Source organism: Pristiophorus japonicus, chromosome 5, assembly GCF_044704955.1.
Source record: "Pristiophorus japonicus isolate sPriJap1 chromosome 5, sPriJap1.hap1, whole genome shotgun sequence".
Lineage (NCBI taxonomy): Eukaryota > Metazoa > Chordata > Chondrichthyes > Pristiophoridae > Pristiophorus > Pristiophorus japonicus.
This window is the reverse complement of record NC_091981.1, coordinates 64279884-64300371: the sequence shown is the minus strand read 5'-3', so window position 1 is coordinate 64300371 and position 20488 is coordinate 64279884. Positions and strand designations below refer to the sequence as shown.

The window sequence follows — 20488 nt, the reverse complement described above, 5'->3', positions numbered from 1 at the left end:
AAATTTAGAACTCAGCAGAGGAGGACAAAGGGTTTGATTAGGGCAGGGAAAATGGAGTACGAGAAGAAGCTTGCAGGGAACATTAAGGCGGATTGCAAAAGTTTCTATAGGTATGTAAAGAGAAAAAGGTTGGTGAAGACAAACGTAGGTCCCCTGCAGTCAGAATCAGGGGAAGTCATAACGGGGAACAAAGAAATGGCAGACCAATTGAACAAGTACTTTGGTTCGGTATTCACGAAGGAGGATACAAACAACCTTCCGGATATAAAAGGGGTCAGAGGGTCTAGTAAGGAGGGGGAACTGAGGGAAATCTTTATTAGTCGGGAAATTGTGTTGGGGAAATTGATGGGATTGAAGGCCGATAAATCCCCAGGGCCTGATGGACTGCATCCTAGAGTACTTAAGGAGGTGGCCTTGGAAATAGCGGATGCATTGACAGTCATTTTCCAACATTCCATTGACTCTGGATCAGTTCCTATGGAGTGGAGGGTAGCCAATGTAACCCCACTTTTTAAAAAAGGAGGGAGAGAGAAAACAGGGAATTATAGACCGGTCAGCCTGACCTCAGTCGTGGGTAAAATGATGGAATCAATTATTAAGGATGTCATAGCAGTGCATCTGGAAAATGGTGACATGATAGGTCCAAGTCAGCATGGATTTGTGAAAGGGAAATCATGCTTGACAAATCTTCTGGAATTTTTTGAGGATGTTTCCAGTAAAGTGGACAAAGGAGAACCAGTTGATGTGGTATATTTGGACTTTCAGAAGGCTTTCGACAAGGTCCCACACAAGAGATTAATGTGCAAAGTTAAAGCACATGGGATTGGGGGTAGTGTGCTGACGTGGATTGAGAACTGGTTGTCAGACAGGAAGCAAAGAGTAGGAGTAAACGGGTACTTTTCAGAATGGCAGGCAGTGACTAGTGGAGTGCCGCAAGGTTCTGTGCTGGGGCCCCAGCTGTTTACATTGTACATTAATGATTTAGACGAGGGGATTAAATGCAGTATCTCCAAATTTGCGGATGATACTAAGTTGGGTGGCAGTGTGAGCTGCGAGGAGGATGCTATTAGGCTGCAGAGTGACTTGGATAGGTTAGGTGAGTGGGCAAATGCATGGCAGATGAAGTATAATGTGGATAAATGTGAGGTTATCCACTTTGGTGGTAAAAACAGAGAGACAGACTATTATCTGAATGGTGACAGATTAGGAAAAGGGAAGGTGCAACGAGACCTGGGTGTCATGGTACATCAGTCATTGAAGGTTAGCATGCAGGTACAGCAGGCGGTTAAGAAAGCAAATGGCATGTTGGCCTTCATAGCGAGGGGATTTGAATACAGGGGCAGGGAGGTGTTGCTACAGTTGTACAGGGCCTTGGTGAGGCCACACCTGGAGTATTGTGTACAGTTTTGGTCTCCTAACTTGAGGAAGGACATTCTTGCTATTGAGGGAGTGCAGCGAAGGTTCACCAGACTGATTCCCGGGATGGCGGGACTGACCTATCAAGAAAGATTAGATCACCTGGGCTTGTATTCACTGGAGTTCAGAAGAATGAGAGGGGACCTCATAGAAACGTTTAAAATTCTGACGGGTTTAGACAGGTTAGATGCAGAAAGAATGTTCCCAATGTTGGGGAAGTCCAGAACCAGGGGTCACAGTCTAAGGATAAGGGGTAAGCCATTTAGGACCGAGATGAGGAGAAACTTCTTCACCCAGAGAGTGGTGAACCTGTGGAATTCTCTACCACAGAAAGTAGTTGAGGCCAATTCACTAAATATATTCAAAAGGGAGTTAGATGAAGTCCTTACTACTCGGGGGATCAAGGGTTATGGCGAGAAAGCAGGAAGGGGGTACTGAAGTTTCATGTTCAGCCATGAACTCATTGAATGGCGGTGCAGGCTAGAAGGGCTGAATGGCCTGCTCCTGCACCTATTTTCTATGTTTCTATGTTTCTAAAATTGTGTCTTTAATATATTAAATGTGTTCTCTAAATGCTGGTAGCTCATCATCATAGGCAGTTCCTCGGAATCGAGGAAGGCTTGCTTCCACTCTTAAAATGAGGCCTTCGGGGGCTGAACAGTCCAATACAGGTGGGATAGATAATCATTGAGGGTAAGAGAGGGTGAGACAGATTTGCTGAACGCCCTTTCCGCTGTCTGCGCTTGATTTCTGCATGCTCTCGGCGATGAGACTCGAGGTGCTCAGCGCCCTCCCGGATGCACTGTAAGAGTTAACCTAAAGCTAAACCCCATATGCTCCCATTGTAGAGAGCTGCAGAGTTACAGTAAGCCATGACTAAGCTAATTCCTTGCTCTGTATATCATTTCAAAATCAGCTGGCATTTAAGAATGACGTTGGAAATGAACAGTACAGTTAGTAATTTTGTGGGTCTCAGTGTGAGATGGTTGAAGACGTGCTTTTAATGCTGTAGCAAATGATTACAGGAAACTATTACATTTATGCCTATTTCAATTTTCCACAATTCATTAAAAATATTATATAGCACCCTGTATATAAAAACATTCTTTAAAAGGATGGCAACACTCCTAAATACACAATGGATAAGCATCTTTTTCAAATATCATCTAGTTTTGTAGATGCAGTCATCAGGATTATGCTTTAAGGCTCTTCAAAGCCTGTGGCCGTTAGGAGCCCTCTGAATATTTGTAGTTCCCAAAAATACAAAAGCAAATTATTAAATTGAACATTATTATAGTATAACTGGAAGATTGAACGTAAGACAATCCCAGCAGCTCTAACCTACAGAATTGCACTGACACATTGTAATTTCTAGAAAACGATAAGCTTTAATTTCATCCATATTAAAAAAAAATGTTGGCAGAGGACCCGCTTACATTTCCTCTTGGGAAAACAACAATAATACTGAGTCCAGCACTTAAGTGTTGTAAAGGACAAACACAATGCAGCAACCCCAGTGTGTGAAGTTTGTACTGCATTGAAACATTACATCATCCCTGACCAATCAGGAGTGAATAAGTGACTGAGAGGGGGTCAGCTGTTTATGTTGCTCTCAGGAAAGAGCTAGCAGGGCCCTGTGAGATGGGATATTCCAGCAGCTTGTTTCTGTTTAAAGGAATGTTCCAGAACTGTTCCAGTAGCCCCTTTCTGTTTAAAAGAATATTCTAGCAACTAGCTCCAGCAGAGACAGAGCACATTTAGAAACCAAGATCGCATCTGTGGGGGAAGGGGATATCTCAGATGCTAACATTGAGGGGAAGAGGCAGAGACGGAATCTCCAATGCTTGGTAGGGAAGGGAAATCTCAGACATTCAAAGGGGGGCATCCTTGAAGCATGCAATGGGATTGAGTTAGAAATGGCACGTGTGTATTGGATGGGAGTAGAAAGAGAATGGAGTCCGAGATACACAAGACGTTACATAAAATTAGTCGTTTGGACTTTGTAACTTGATCATTTCTCCACTCAACAAAATGCATGCAAGGCCATCCCTAAGGATGATAAGTGGTTAAAACGTGGAAAAACCATTTATAAAATCAAACTTACTTAATATGCATGCGATTGTTATGCATTATTTGTATTCATTATATCGATTTATTCATTCCATTTCTTTGAATTCAGGACAGTAGGTTCTTGCAACGGATGGGTTAAATAAGTTGGCAGCTTACAAGCTGTACTATTGTAACAAACACGTTCTACTGTACTACCCGGAGCGAGTTACTTAACTGGCATTTCAAAGTCTCCTTGGTTGTACCGTACACGTGACTTTTACAAGTTTAGCTTTAATTTCAAAATCTATTATACTCCTGCGCTGGAGTGTAGAATAATATACTATGTCTCCAAGTGTTGAACCGTACGCCGTTGCAAGACTCATTTACATATTTTTCCTCTTCGAACCCTGGTTTCGCTCTCTCTCTCTCCAGCAATGTGCTCACATTAATCTCTGGGTTTATTGGCAGGCCGCCAGAATGTGTGTTGTCTTGCATCCTTTGCATATAGTAGAATCCTTAAGCTATTGCAGACGCAGCCAACTGCTCCATATTTGGCTGATGTTACACACACACACACACACACGCACTTACAGAAAGTGAGAGAGAGAGCGCTAGAGGAGAGAAGCAGAGAGCAGGAGCGGTGTCTGCAAGACAGACATTACTACAGAGCTACAAGCTCGGCCTCCTTCACCGAGGAGCGCCACCCTCTAAAGCATCGCCGTCTTTTTTTATGCTGTAAGTCTTTTAAAATATGTATCTTTCGTTCTTCTCCCATAGCATTGGGTATTTACCGTCAGTTCCTTGCTGTGTGTGTATGTGGGTTGTTGTGAAATGGCTGAGCTCCCTCCAGTAGTACAAACACTGCCTTTCCCAGAGATCTGATTGAGAAAACTGTGTAGTGTGTGTGTGTGTTTTTCGTGTCAATATGAAGTGCGCAGTGGGTGTGTGTCGAAAGCTGCGATGTTTTCGGCCCCTGTTTGTGTGTGTGGGGGGGTGGGGGGATAGGAATTGGTTCCGGGGTGGGGGCTAGTGTTGTCTGCGATGGGGGGCGCCGGTCTGCTCGGCAGACCTCCGGGAACGGGAGCCCTTCAGCCAGCTGACAGCTCCTTTCATCGGGTCATCCAGGAGACGGGCTCGCCAGAGCGTTGCGTAACCGGGATAGATCGGGCTGGTCTGCAGAAGGCAACATTTTATCTTGTTTACAACGCCGCCGATACATTGTAGTACGAGAGCTCTGCGGTCAGACCATCTGAAGTAGTCGGTGACACAACGCAAGTCTTATTCTTACTATCTCGCCATGACTCATCTGCACAATCTATATTCCTCCATCTGCCTTTTGTACAGCATTGAGCAGGGTGTTGGCTTTTAACGTGTTATTCTTAAAGTGGGTCCTTCTTGATGGCCAAATAAGTATATAAAACTGTTGGACTTGATAAATCTCAGCACGTTTGTCCAACGGCAGATTGACTCCAGGTTTTATCAACAAGTTAAGATTTTGTACATTTTGCCTCAAATGGGAGAGGATTCAGAAAGGAGCAACAAAGGGTTTGCCCGCTCGCCGTGTGTGTCTGGCAACTTGACCCCCGTTGCTTGAATGAAGGAATCAACGGGACAATATTGCTTCAAGGCAACAGTGCAGTAAACAAATAATAAAAAAATGTGGACATTGTTTTTTAGTTGAGTCAGTTACTTCTCTTTCTGAGGCTGTGCTGCTGGGTAAAAAGATCATGAATGAGAGTGGGAATACTATCATTATTTCCAAGCCATTGCATCAGTGCTGACAATAAGCAGTTAAAAAAATATATTGAATCCTCTGCGTGTTAACACGTTCACTGCACTGGATAATGAAAGTCTCAGAAATGATTTCCATGTGTCGAAGTTCTTGGATAAGCGGCCGGGTGCACTGCACGTAGATACATGTTGGTGTAGGGTTTCACTGCACTACCCCTGGACCTGATCAATCATATAATTAGATCAGGTTGCCCTGGTAACAGACGATATTTATCTGCTCATTGAGGTGCGTATCTTGTGAAAGAGCTGGTGCCCTTCAGCGAATTTCATACTGCAAGTGCTGGCACTGGTCAAATATTTGTAATTATTTCTTTTCGCTGGGTTGAATCTAGGTTTTGTTTTAGTGGAAAATAAATGTATTTCCTTTAACTATTTCAAGGTATGCGGCCTTGTAACGTGACCTGGCTGGTTTCGAGCACCGATGCTTTATTATGATTGCTTTTATGCTAGCTCATGGTTAAACTGGGCTGCTAACGTGACTGACCCTTCAAAACCCATTGCTCAAGGACCCCTCTTGTGTGGTAAATCTGGGTAATTGTAGCTGCGTAGAAACTGTTGAGGTCAATCAAAGGGCAATTGTAACTAAATTTCAGGCTCTGGGTTGGTGACTGGCTTTCTTTCACTTAAAAAAATATTATTTTGCATCCAGTTCCATAGTGTGATGTAGTGTCTGGAATGTGATGTATGTACACTGGGTGCATGATTTTTATAATTTATATATTGTGTTGGGTGGAATAAGGCAATTGGGTATCTACATACATGATGTGTCTGCGGAATATATGGCGATCTAGTATCTGGAGACATATAAGGGGGTCTAGTATCCATCAATTGATGGAGACACATATAATGAGATGTAGTTTCCACTTTTTAATAGTCTGTTTTCTTAACAGTTTTGTTGTATAGTGTTTTATACGGGATAGTATCCATGTTAAGTCGGTGTGGAGGTATTTAAATTAATCTAGCAGCTACACTAGCAGCAGCCTGACTGTTCTGAGGTCATTTTTGCTGTGAGGAGCCTTGCCCACCAGCGGTGCATTTTGAAAAGTGCCTGTGATTTGGCATCCCTTGAAATCAATACATCTTTTGACATGAGTAGGCGTGGTTTGTTGCCGCTGGTACATACTTGAAAGATTAACCCCTAATTGTATGTGGGGGATTATAAAGGATTAAGTACCTGTATTAAGGAGTATGGGGCCCAATATTCCTCTTCTATGAGCCTAGGAAACACTCAGGCACAAAGAAGAGGAAAAGGGAACAGAGACTTGTGACATTGGCTATCTGTCTCCTTTACATTGCCCTGGGATTCCTGGGGTGTGTCTGAGGGGGGGCAACAATGCTGATGAGGTGGGAACACCTTCAGTGAGCTAGAAGTATACTGGTCAGGGGAACCAGAAGAAGCTGGTAGGCTTTGTGCTTGGGCGCCTCCACCTTCCGCTGCCAATCCCTCACCCCAACACTTCAGTCAGCAGCCAAAAGGTCCTAAAGATGGTGGCCATTCCCAATGACTGGACTTTCCCTTCCAATTCTGGAGGCAGGCCCCAGCAGGGGGGAGAGAGCTGCACCTGGAGAACATTGGGCCTACACAGGTGACCTGAACTCAAAAATCCAGACAGGTTCCGGTCATATCAGGCAGAACACACCTTGGGTGAACTCCATTTGTCGTGTGCCCAGGCGGAGTGGTGAACTCCATTTGTCGTGTGCCCAGGCGGAGTGGTGGGAGGAAATTCAGGCCTTCAATTTTCCTCTGGATGTTAATTTGAACAAAAACAGTTTTTGTGGTTAAAGTGGTGAAAAAGACTAGTAGAAAACGACATTGGACTTATTATCACTATTCAGCTCTGAGTCTTGCTCAGGGCCCAAAATATTAGTAATATTAGTAGTATTAGTAATATTACGAACATTTTTTAAAAGCATTGGTTGAAAAGGATTATGAAAACCTTATTAAAGGCGTAGCCTAAGAAAAAGGGAAGTAAATGAAGAGTGAGTGCTGAGCTTCCATTCAGAACAGGGATTCGCCATATGAAGGAAATTTGATGTAAAAAAAACTCTCAAAATATCATATGGATGTTTGATTTGTATTGTCATAAAAATGTAGCTCACTTAGGCTATGATGCAACTCTGAGAGAATGGTGCCAAAGCTTACAGAAACTAATACACACTTTATAGGTCTGATTGGTTTTGAACTTTTTTCTCCAATGTTCTTTAAAGCGACTTCTATCCAACTACACACTCACTCCTCTCACCTTTCCCTGTCCAAGGCTCTCCAATTCAGTTTCCATCGTTTCCACAAGCCTGAGACCAACACGGTCAGAAGTCACCAATGCCATATGGTGTAACCATAACTGTGGCTCATTGCCCTCTTCAGCATCACCTCCACCTGCAATATTGTTGGCCACTCCATTCTCTCACTCTGTCTCTTGTCTGTCCTGCAGTGGTGGTTCTTTCAGCCACTGGGCCTGGCCTTTTGGAACTCTCCCAAAACCTCTTTGCCTTTCACCTCTCTCAGGCTTCAAAAACTCTTCTGTTCGATTTTGCTTTCACTCTCTTCCCCAAATTGTTTCCCTCGTTTCTTCCCCACCCCCCACCCCTCCACCCCCACTCAATGTTCATCGCCCTTTCCTGTCCTGTCAAGTGCTATGAAACGTTTTCTTACGTGAGGAGTGCGGTAGAAGTGGAACCTCGTTTTGGTGGGTGATGTTACAATTACTACCGCAGTTGCCAGTGTTGAAACTAAGGGCAAGGATTCAAAAGTGTCAGCACAGCACTGATTGAAGAGGACGCTGCATAATGGTGCCGCAGCTATTGCCTGCTATCTCATAATGCAGTGGCAGCAGAAGGAGAGAGTGGCCCAGGACAGCAGAGGGCATAGGAGACGCTATTCGCCATACAAATTGTGCGTGCTTGCAGAGGACTGACAGTTCGTTGGCTTTGATACAATCTTTTTTCTTTAAAGAATGACAGACTTCAGGGTATTTTAAAATAAACACAATTTTATTGCCTACATTGTTTTTTGAGGTGCATTTGCATTTTTGAGGCGTAAAGTTCTTTATTTCCTTCCCTGGATGCTCTAATCCTAAGTGTTCCTTACCTGAGAGAGAAGCAGTGGTGATGGTTGCTCAGGCAACTAGCAAGTTTCATGGGATATTCAAGTCCCACTGCAGTCTACTGATAATTCACTGTTATCAGATAATTAGATAATAAAGCAACATTGAATTAAGAGTAAATTGTCTGCAGCCTTTGACACGGTTGACCACTCCATCCTCCTCCAATGCCTCTTTACCACCGTCCAGCTGGGTGGGACTGCACCTGCAATGGCTTCTCTTCCCACTCCCGCATCATTACCTCTGGTGTCCCCCAAGGATCTATCCTTTTCCCCCTCCTATTTCTCATCTATATACTGCCCCTTGGCGACATCACCCGAAAACACAGCGCCAGTTTCCACATGTACGCTGATGACACCCAGCTCTACCTCTCCACCACTTCTCTCGACCTCTCCATGGTCTCTAAATTGTCAGACTGCTTGTCCGACATCCAGTACTGGATGAGCAGAAATTTTCTCCAATTAAATATTGGGAAGACCGAAGCCATTGTCTTTGGTCCCCGCCACGAATTGCGTTCCCTAGCCACCGACTCCATCCCTCTCCTTATCATCCGTCTGAGGCTGAACCAGACAGTTCACAACCTAGGCATCATATTTGACCCTGAAGTGAGCTTCTGGCCACATATCTGCGACATAACTAAAACCACCTATTTCCATCTCCGTAACATTGCTCGTCTCCACCTTTGCCTCAGCTCATCTGCTGCTGAAACCCTCATCCATGCCTTTGTTACCTCTAGACTTGACTATTCCAACGCACTCCTGGCTGGCCTCCCACATTCTATCCTTCGTAAACTTGAGTCCATCCAAAACTCAGCAGCCTATGTCCTAACTCGCACCAAGTCCCGATCACCCATCACCCCTGTGCTCGCCGACCTACATTGGCTCCCGGTTAAACAACGCCTCAATTTCAAAATTCTCATCCTTGTTTATAAATCCCTCCATGGCCTTGCCCCTCCCTATCTCTGGAATCTCTTTCTGCCTCGCAACCCCCTGAGATTTCTGCGCTCCTCAAATTCTTCCGTCTTTAGCATCCCTGATAATAATCGCTCAACCATCGGTGGCCGTGCCTTCAGCTGCCTAGGCTCCAAGCTCTGGAACTCCCTCCCTAAACCTCTCTACCTCTTTCCTCCTTTAAGACGCTCCTTAAAACCTACCTCTTTAACCAAGCTTTTGTTCATCTGCCGTAATTTCTTCTTATGTGGCTCAGTGACAAATTTATTTGTTTTTTCTTATAACACTCCTGTGAAGCGTGATGTTTTACTACGTTAAAGGTGCAATATAAATATAAGTTGTTATATCTGCAATTTCCTCTAATATACCTACAGCCATGCCACAAGTGCCCTTTGCTTGAATCACTGTGAGCCAAATGCTTTTGGATGCCTCACCTGAAGGCACTTTCTCAGGGCTATGTGATGGCACAGGACTGGTGCCTACACGGGTATCAAAAGGCTGCCTATGCTCTCCAAGCATATTACTACTGAAAAGCACAGGCAGTGAACTACTCTGACATGAAGTGTTTTATTATTATGTTGACAAATGTGGCAGCCATTTTGTACACAGTAAAATAGCAATGAAATTAATGAACAGTTGGTCTGTTTTTTATGGTGTTGGTTACTGTAACTTTTCATCTCGATTCCCTACCCTTTCTCCATATCTCTTAATACCCTTAAGTCCCACATAAGTATCTACAGTTTGTTTAAACGCTTTAACTGATTCAATATCTGTGGCCTTCTGGGACAGTACATTCCACATTCTCACAACCCTTTGTGTAGATAGATTTATTTTCTAGATTCATTTTTAACTGGCTTAATTCCAGTTTTAAGATGATGTTTCTCGGTTCTGAATTATCTACTGGAAGGAAAAATCATACCTTATGTGCTCGTTAATTCCCTTCATTATTTTAAACACCTTAATTCATTCCTTGACCTTGTCATTCTTAGTGAACATATCCAAGTTTGCACAGTCTCTCATCATAGCCCATTCCCATCATTCCAGATATTATCCTGAGTAAAACATCACTGGAATTGCTCCAAGTCCCGTATATCCTTCCTAAGGATAGGCATTCAAAACTGGGCTAGAAATGTGTTCTGGCGTGTGCGCCTGACCCAGGTGACCCAGGGGGCCTGATGCTCGTTTTGAATTAGACTTCATTGTATATTACTGGTGGACATCTGTCGCACCTCCAGAGGCAGCTTGCTGGTCATCGTGAAACCAATGTGTACCAGCTACCCCACTGGCAGTGACCCTCAGGCAAGTCCTGGGAGGGAGGAGAATGGGAGAGGGGCAGAGCGGCGACGGGCAGCGGCCCACAATAGTGCTGTGGAGCCAGGAAGCACATTCCTGCTCCGCCTGGCTCCACAGAATGGTAAGGAAAAAAAGTTTACTTCCCTTTTCTTTGGTGGCCTCCAGCAGTCCTTTTAAGGCCCACTGGTTAGGCCGCTGGAAAATCTAGTCAGAGCGTGCATGTTGCATGCTTCACACGGTATTTGACCAATATATGCAAGGGAGCCTAAATCAAGCGGTAAGGTCCTAATTTGCATATCCAAGGGTCCTAATGCCTGTTTCAGGTGAGCACCATGAATGCCTGGGAAGCCGCCTTTATCAGTATGTGGACCCTGTACTCCAGGCGTTGATTAGGCATGGGACATTGTGTCCGAAAATGGTCATCGGTGCATCATTTTACACCCGGGAAACAGGCACAACAATGACTAATCACCACTGTTTACCGAGCTCTGCAAACAAGGAGTGCATGATGGGAAATTGTGAGCACATAGCCCATGATTTTCCATCCAATAATGTGCTCCCTACGTGTGGAATTGGCCCCAATATTCAAATAAAGCCTGACTAGTGCTCTATATAACTGCAGCAGCACTTCCTTCTTTAATATTCTAAACCTCTTGATGATGAATCCCAGAATCTCAATAGCCCTTTTGATTGCTCTTTACACTGTGAGCTAGCTTTGAATGGCTTATGGACCCTTAAAACTATTTATTGAACTGTCTCCTTGGTACTTCCCTACTTATCTTTATCAACTGTTCTAATGTCTAAAGTGTACTGACTCACACTTGTTATGTTAAATGGCATCTGGTCATTGCTTCATTTATCTATTTCCTCCTGCAGTTTTCTGCTTCTTCATAGTTCACTATACCCCGTAACCTAGCAGACGTTACAAACTTGGATATGCTTCACTCCATTCCTAAATCGAGGTTATATCCCTGTGGGGATATCACTGCCCACCAATATCCCTTTCATCCCAACTCTCTGCCTTCTACTTCCCAAACAATTTTCTATCCATGTTGTCTCCAAATCCATTTTCTTCAGTTTTAGTTACCAAATATGTACTGAAAATCCATGTATTCAACATCCATTAATCAACCTCTATTTACCACCTTAATGTGTCAGCTGTGGCTCAGTGGGTAGCACACTCGCCTCTGAGTCAGAAGGTTGTGGCTTCAAGTCCCACTCCAGGAACTTGAGCACATAAATCTAGGGTGACACTCTAGTGCAGAACTGAGGGAGTGCTGCGCTGTCAGATGTGCCGTCTTTCGGATTAGATGTTAAACTGAGATGTTAATGTCCGCCCTCTCAGGTGAACGTAAAAGATCCTATGGCACTATTTCAAAGAAGAGCAGGGGAGTTATCCCTCAATCAACATAACAAAAACAGATTATCTGGTCATTATTACATTGCTGTTTGTGAGAGTTTGCTGTGCGCACATTGGCTACCGTGTTTCCGACGTTACCACAGTGACTACACTCCAAAAGTATTTAATTGGCTGTAAAGCGCTTTGAGACATCCGGTCGTCATAAAAGGCGCTATATAAATGCAAGCTTTTCTTTAATGAATCTGTCAAAGAGTAGTATTCGGTTAGTTAGACATCATCTACCATTCACTAAATTGTACTGACTCTCCTTAATTAGTTTATACTTTCCTCAGTGTTCATTTTCTCTGTCTGGATAATGAAATCTAGCCATTGATGACATTAATATATTTGGTCTGTAATTCCTTGGTATCTATCTTCAGTGTATGAATGCTGGTATATATACTGGGATTTAGTATTTGCATTATGGCATGGAGAGGTTATTTATAAGAGGATCTAAAATCTACATTTAGAGAGTAGAGGTTATGTAAAGGTATATATCAAGTAAGTCTATGAGCTGGGAGCAGAGTTTCTGAAAATTTACCCCTATGTATTGGTTGGAGGACTATTCTTAAAGGCATCTAGTATCTGCATTGTGTATGCGGGGTATATAAGGGCATCGGTTATCTATGTTATAGAGTAAATTTGATGAATTTCTGAAGCTGAGTTCAGGAGCCACACAGAAATTTTACACCATTAAAATGATTTACAATTAGGGCAGATTTGTAAAATTGTGTGTTTGTGGTTTGGAGGGAATACAGAAGGGTAAACCAAGATCTACATAATGGGTGGATTTTATGAATATTTTCATATGGTTGGGGACCTCATCCACTGGAAGAAGATATCGGGAAATCATGGACGTGCTCCAGATTTTCTGACTTAAAATTAAAGCCGACAGAATGGAATTCCCAATATGTGCTCACGGCAGGCAAGAGCAGCAACCTAGGCCCAAGTATCTTCAGCTGCTTCATCAGTGGCCTTCCCTCCATCAATGTCAGAAGTGAGGCTCTTTGTTGATGGTTCTGTGTTCAGCTAAATTCAGAGTTCCTCAGATAGTGAAACAGTATACGCGTGTGTGCAGCAAGCCCTGGATAACATCTGGACCTGGACATAAGACCTGGATAACCATCTCCAACGAGAAAGAGTATAACCAACTCCCCTTGATATTTAATTACATTATCATCGCCAAATCCCTCACCATAAATATCTCAGGAGTCACCATTGACCAGAAACCTAACTGGACCTGTCACATAAATGCAGTGGCTACTCGAGCAGGTCAGAAATGGAATATTCTGTCGCGAGTGGCTCACCTTGTGACTTCCCAAAGGCTCTCCACCACCTACAAGGCACAAATAAGGAGTGTAATGGAATACTCTCCATTTGCCTGGATGGGTGCAGCTGCAATAACACTTAAGAAGCTCAACATCATACAAGGCACCTCTAAACTAGTCTAAACATCCACCCCCTCCACCTCCAGCGTATTGTGACTGAATTGCATACTATTTAAATGATTCACTGGAACAACTTTCTGAGACTTTCTTCGGCAGCACCTCCCAAACCCACAATCTCTACCAGCTAGCAGGTCAAGGGCAGCAGGTGCATGGGAACACCAAGTTCCCCTCCAAGTCACACGCCATCCTGACTTGGACATATATCGCTGTTCCTTCGTGGTCGCTGGGTCAAAATCCCGGAACTCCCTATCTAACTGCACTGTGGGAGCAACCTTTACCACACGGACTGCAGCGGTTCAAGAAAAAGTCTCACCACCATCTTCTGATGGGCAATTAGAGATGGGCAATAAATGCTGGACTTGCCAGCGACACCCACAACCCGAGAATGAACAAATGTTTGGTAGTGTGCATTTGTAGGTCAGCCCTCAAGTGTTTGTATGGATTGTCATCCTTTGTGTTAACTGCCACAAGTACACAAATACAATCAACAGAGCAGGGTACCCCTTCACTCTGCATCTTGGATCAAACGTAAATTGGTTGATCATTTTGCTGAACACCTCCGTTCAGTCTGCAAGTGAGACCCTGAGCTTGCAGTTGCATGCCATTTTAATTCTCTGTCCCACACCCACTCTGACCGCTGTATCCTCACAGTTCCAATGAAGCTCAATGGAAGCTTGAGGATAGCACTTTTCGATTAGACACTTTACAACAATTTCAGACCATAACCACTGCTCCCATTTTTTCAGAAAGCAGTTGCTGATAATGGTTCTGCTATTGTCATTTACAGCTCCTCTAGACCCATCTTTTGTTTCTTTATTTGAGCCACTACCACCCCCTTTTGCTTTGCATCATCATTCCTTTTGTCATTTAATTACGCCTGCCTTCCACCCTAATACAGACCTTCCCTTTTGTTATTTCCTCCTCTCCTCCTCTTACCCCACACCCTCGCATCCAATCCATTTCTTTGCCAGCCTCTGTACAAGCTTGAACTTGCTCTAACAGAGTCTAACTTCTTCCAGTTCGAATGAAAAGTCATCAATCTGAAACATTAATGCGATTTCTCTCTCCACAGATGCTGCCTGACTTGCTGAGTACTTCCAGCATTTTTTGTTTTTATTTCAGCCCTTGATGCTCTTCAGCTATTTATGTCTCCTGCCACTACAGGACCCAGGTGGGGAATGCTGTCCACTTGGGGTAGTCTGAGCATGAGTGTCAGTTGATTTGAACTTTGACCTCTTAGTTTGTAGTGCAGTGCTGCAGTATTATACTTACTGGGCTGCTGAATGCTTTTAAATACTGTCATTTTCTATCGCATGTAATTGTACGATATTTCTTTGCATTACATTAAGGAAAAATCTATCACTGATTTTTTTTAATTCTCTGAATAAATCAAGATTCTGTGACACAAGTTTCCATACTGGGGTCCAGGAGAGACTCCCTGATGTGTTGGAGCTTGAAGATCAGATTTTGATTTGCCTGCATGTTATTTCAGTTGCTCTACACTGATTAAAAAAAATGTTTCCTGCACCGATGGCACTGACAGTGTCTTACAGAGATGAGAATAGAGGTCTCTAAGAATGTATCAATATTTGCGGGGGTCGCCAAGATACAAAAGTTTGACATCTATTGCCTTGTGGTTTTCATTATAAATTGCCCTGAATAAATGACATCAGCATTATTTTGCCGAACCATTGAGGTTTAAAGATCTCTTTTTGATAGATCACAAGAGGGGAGATATTATATAGGGTTCATGCTCGTGAGGTAGGGCGGGGGGCGGGGGGCGGGGGTGATGTCAGAAATCTGAACTGCGGAGGCCCAGAAGATTCCCACAAGTTTTTCTGTCCATGAATTTTAGTGCTGACCTCCCCAACTAAATTTCTGAGGTGCAAATGTCTGAGCTGAAAGCACAAATTTGTTAAATATGCCCTTGGATAGCTTTTTAAAAAGCTAGTGTCCTAGAAATTTGATGGCACTGCACCTGCGCAAAATGGGCACCTAAATATCCAATTGGTCTGCCTGCCATATTGGATTAAACTACTTCATAGGCATTCAAGGCACGGCTCGAACTATTTAAATTGCTGATTAAAATATTTAAGTAACAGTCCTACACATGTTGTAGGACCCTCTTGTGATATTGTGCTGCCCCAGCACCTGGCTTGCCATATGACATACTTGCCCAGAAACTCGTGGCACTAAGGAGGATACAAACAACCTTCCGGATATAAAAGGGGTCAGAGGGTCTAGTAAGGAGGGGGAACTGAGGGAAATCTTTATCAGTCGGGAAATTGTGTTGGGGAAATTGATGGGATTGAAGGCCGATAAATCCCCAGGGCCTGATGGACTGCATCCTAGAGTACTTAAGGAGGTGGCCTTGGAAATAGCGGATGCATTGACAGTCATTTTCCAACATTCCATTGACTCTGGATCAGTTCCTATGGAGTGGAGGGTAGCCAATGTAACCCCACTTTTTAAAAAAGGAGGGAGAGAGAAAACAGGGAATTATAGACCGGTCAGCCTGACCTCAGTCGTGGGTAAAATGATGGAATCAATTATTAAGGATGTCATAGCAGTGCATCTGGAAAATGGTGACATGATAGGTCCAAGTCAGCATGGATTTGTGAAAGGGAAATCATGCTTGACAAATCTTCTGGAATTTTTTGAGGATGTTTCCAGTAAAGTGGACAAAGGAGAACCAGTTGATGTGGTATATTTGGACTTTCAGAAGGCTTTCGACAAGGTCCCACACAAGAGATTAATGTGCAAAGTTAAAGCACATGGGATTGGGGGTAGTGTGCTGACGTGGATTGAGAACTGGTTGTCAGACAGGAAGCAAAGAGTAGGAGTAAACGGGTACTTTTCAGAATTGCAGGCAGTGACTAGTGGAGTGCCGCAAGGTTCTGTGCTGGGGCCCCAGCTGTTTACATTGTACATTAATGATTTAGACGAGGGGATTAAATGTAGTATCTCCAAATTTGCGGATGACACTAAGTTGGGTGGCAATGTGAACTGCGAGGAGGATGCTATGAGGCTGCAGAGTGACTTGGATAGGTTAGGTGAGTGGGCAAATGCATGGCAGATGAAGTATAATGTGGATAAATGTGAGGTTATCCACTTTGGTGGTAAAAACAGAGAGACAGACTATTATCTGAATGGTGACAGATTAGGAAAAGGGAAGGTGCAACGAGACCTGGGTGTCATGGTACATCAGTCATTGAAGGTTAGCATGCAGGTACAGCAGGCGGTTAAGAAAGCAAATGGCATGTTGGCCTTCATAGTGAGGGGATTTGAATACAGGGGCAGGGAGGTGTTGCTACAGTTGTACAGGGCCTTGGTGAGGCCACACCTGGAGTATTGTGTACAGTTTTGGTCTCCTAACTTGAGGAAGGACATTCTTGCTATTGAGGGAGTGCAGCGAAGGTTCACCAGACTGATTCCCGGGATGGTGGGACTGACCTATCAAGAAAGATTGGATCAACTGGGCTTGTATTCACTGGAGTTCAGAAGAATGAGAGGGGACCTCATAGAAACGTTTAAAATTCTGACGGGTTTAGACAGGTTAGATGCAGAAAGAATGTTCCCAATGTTGGGGAAGTCCAGAACCAGGGGTCACAGTCTGAGGATAAGGGGTAAGCCATTTAGGACCGAGATGAGGAGAAACTTCTTCACCCAGAGAGTGGTGAACCTGTGGAATTCTCTACCACAGAAAGTAGTTGAGGCCAATTCACTAAATATATTCAAAAGGGAGTTAGATGAAGTCCTTACTACTCGGGGGATCAAGGGTTATGGCGAGAAAGCAGGAAGGGGGTACTGAAGTTTCATGTTCAGCCATGAACTCATTGAATGGCGGTGCAGGCTAGAAGGGCTGAATGGCCTGCTCCTGCACCTATTTTCTATGTTTCTATGTTTCTATGTTAATAGGCAGGAAGGTCCCTTCAGCAGCGCTATTTAAAGGGAGTGTGTTAGTAACAGTCTTGTGAGGTGTTTAGAGAATGTGCCTAACATGATTGAATAGTTGGTCTGCAGTGTGTGAGATGTGGGCGTGAGAGTTGCAATAATGGTGAATGCATAGGTGCCAAAGGAGTTGGAGTGGTGCAGTGATTGCAGGAGAGTGAAGTGGGGGAGGGGAGTCTTGTGAGTAGTGTGACTGGAGGTTTGAGGAGAGAGTAAGAGAACAGTATTGATATTGTGACAACTCGGCTGAAGTCATTGAACGTTTCCTGGCATTGCAGCCACGTCCTGGGAGATGACCTCTTCCCACTAGCGGCGTAAGTGTTACCTGGAGGGCTTTCTGCCCCAGGGGTGGGAAGGGGGAATGGGAAACAAGATCTCCCTCCTCCTGTCCACCACCTGGGCCAGGGCCTCCAGAGGAGCATTGAAGAATCTGGGGCCTAGATATAAAGTTCTTGCAGCAATTTCTCTCCTGACAAACATTCCCCTACTGTCTGCAGCCACAATGCACCTCCCCTTTAAGAGGTACTGGCTGTCTTTAAGTGGTGTCAGATACACAATTTCCACACTCCCCCCATCCTCAAATAGGCATGCAGCAAATGAATAGTGTGGGGTAGGGCCGGCTGCACACCTGAGTCATTATAATGAACTGGCAGCACCAATTTCACATGGACTCTGGGCCTGCAGTCTGGCTCCACCCAGGCTTGCCCCCTTTCCAGCATAATTGAATTTCTAGGCCACTGATTTCCGGAGTAGTTGGCTATGGCTGCTTGAATCTTAATTACGAGTGAGAAGCAAGTTTAAAAAACAGATCAAAGCCTAATCCAGTATGGAACATTATCCTAATTGGACTTGTTGTGTTGGAGAGTGAGGTTAACATAAACTACCATGGAAATAGAGGTTATGCGATGTGTGCATAAATTAGGCTGCTTGTAAAATGAATGCAGTGACATCATCAGCTCCAGACTTCACCAATACTGTACAAAATGTAACAGCAGGTATTCAGGGTGAGGCACTTCTTAAAGGGAAATCATCTTTTGGACTGCTTGCATGTCTGAACTTGCCCAACATAGGGTTCAACTGATTCAATGTACTCTGTTTAATAAAAAGCAAACTGGAGATGTCATGACCTGTTTTATATTGTAGCTCATTTTGAAGCTTCCATGCCTTTTGCGTTGTCAGCTTTTTATTTTTTGCAATGAACATTAAATGCTGGTTGTATCTGATTAATTGCTTGCTGTATTTGATGCCGTCTTTGTTTTGTTTTGTTTAGGTTTGTCTACTTTGTATCTTGCCATCGTCCGCTCATGGTTTGCTTTTGCAGTGAAAATCCCTAGGCTACAATGGAGTTAAGGCAACTCATAGAATCATACAGCACAGAAGGCAGCCATTTGGCCCATTGTGTCTGTGCCAGCTCTTTGAAAGAGCTATCCAAATAGATCCATTCTTTCCCACCATTGGTGGCCATTCTTTCAGCCATCATACCCCTTCACCCTGTTACTGCTCTCCCTCGGTCTCTCTGTCTTACCTCCTCCCTTTCTGCTTTCAAAAGTTTTTCTTAATTTTCTTCATGAATTCCACTAACCTGTTCTTCCCTTTTACTTGGTATCCATTTTTTCTTCTTGACATTGTAAAACATTAGGAACACAACGTGTATGCAAATAGTTGTTTGTGTTGATCGACAATACATTGAATGCTAACTGATAATTTATGGGTTAGTTGTTGGTTGCTGGTTTGTGGGCAACAAAGCCATTTCAAAAAGAAAACTGTATGGTGTAAAAATTAAATGGAACCTAGAATTTAAAGCACACCAAACATAAGAACAGAAAATGACACAAATAAGGATCAAGTCCCATCTGCATCTGACAAGAGAAAGGGTGGGTTATTGTAGACCAATTTTACAAATGCATGCTACCAGCAGTGACCACCTGTGCATATCGAGAAATCACGGGCACGCTGCCCGAGAATTGATCGTCATCCACCTGTATATTCTGATGTTCTTTGCTACTTCCCAGTAATCCATAGAAGTATTTTGTTCGTTGCTTTGTTTTATTGGATATTATAGATGAAGTGCGTTTAGTCATTATGAGAGCAGTGTGTGTGTGTGTGTGCACAGTGTATGAGGGCAGTGTGTGTGTGTGCACAGTGTATGAGGGCAGTGTGTGTGTGTGTGCACAGTGTATGAGGGCAGTGTGTGTGTGTGCACAGTGTATGAGGGCAGTGTGTGTGTGTGCACAGTTTATGAGGGCAGTGTGTGTGTGCGCAGTGTGTGTGTGTGTGTACAGTGTATGAGGGCAGTGTGTGTGTGTCTGTACAGTGTATGAGGGCTGTGTGTGTGTGTGCGCACAGTGTATGAGGGCAGTGTGTGTGTGTGTGTACAGTGTATGAGGGCTGTGTGTGTGTGCACAGTGTATGAGGGCAGTGTGTGTGTGTGTACAGTGTATGAGGGCAGTGTGTGTGTGTGTGTGTACACTGTATGAGGGCAGTGTGTGTGTGTACAGTGTATGAGGGCAGTGTGTGTACAGTGTATGAGGGCAGTGTGTGTGAGTGGTGTGCACAGTGTATGAGGGTTGTGTGTGTGTGCACAGTGTATGAGGGCAGTGTGTGTGTGTGTGTACAGTGTATGAGGGCATGTGTGTGTGTGTGTACAGTGTATGAGGGCAGTGTGAGTGTGTGTGCACAATGTATGAGGGGAGTGTGTGTGTACAGTGTATGAGGGCAGTGTGTGTGTGTGTGTGAGTGTGCACAGTGTATGAGGGCAGTGTGTGTGTGTGTGTGTGAGTGTGCACAGTGTATGAGGGCAGAGTGTGTGTGTGAGTGTGTGTGCACAGTGTATGAGGGCAGTGTGTGTGTGTGTGTACAGTGTATGAGGGCTGTGTGTGTGTGCACAGTGTATGAGGGCAGTGTGTGTGTGTGTACAGTGTATGAGGGCTGTGTGTGTGTGCACAGTGTATGAGGGCAGTGTGTGTGTGTGTACAGTGTATGAGGGCAGTGTGTGTGTGTGTGTACACTGTATGAGGGCAGTGTGTGTGTACAGTGTATGAGGGCGGTGTGTGTACAGTGTATGAGGGCAGTGTGTGTGAGTGGTGTGCA

At 44.1% G+C, this 20488-nt stretch overlaps 1 protein-coding gene across 8 annotated transcripts in view; it reads left to right on the top strand.

Annotated features, from left to right (window-relative positions):
• Positions 1-4049: 4049 nt before the first annotated feature.
• atxn1a (ataxin 1a) overlaps positions 4050-20488 on the top strand; it is a 399635-nt gene continuing 383196 nt past the window's right edge. For all 8 annotated transcript variants that reach the window (XM_070880692.1, XM_070880687.1, XM_070880691.1 and 5 more), the window contains exon 1: positions 4050-4200. The gene's annotated coding sequence lies outside the window, so the exon portion shown is untranslated. The remainder of the gene's footprint in view (positions 4201-20488) is intronic.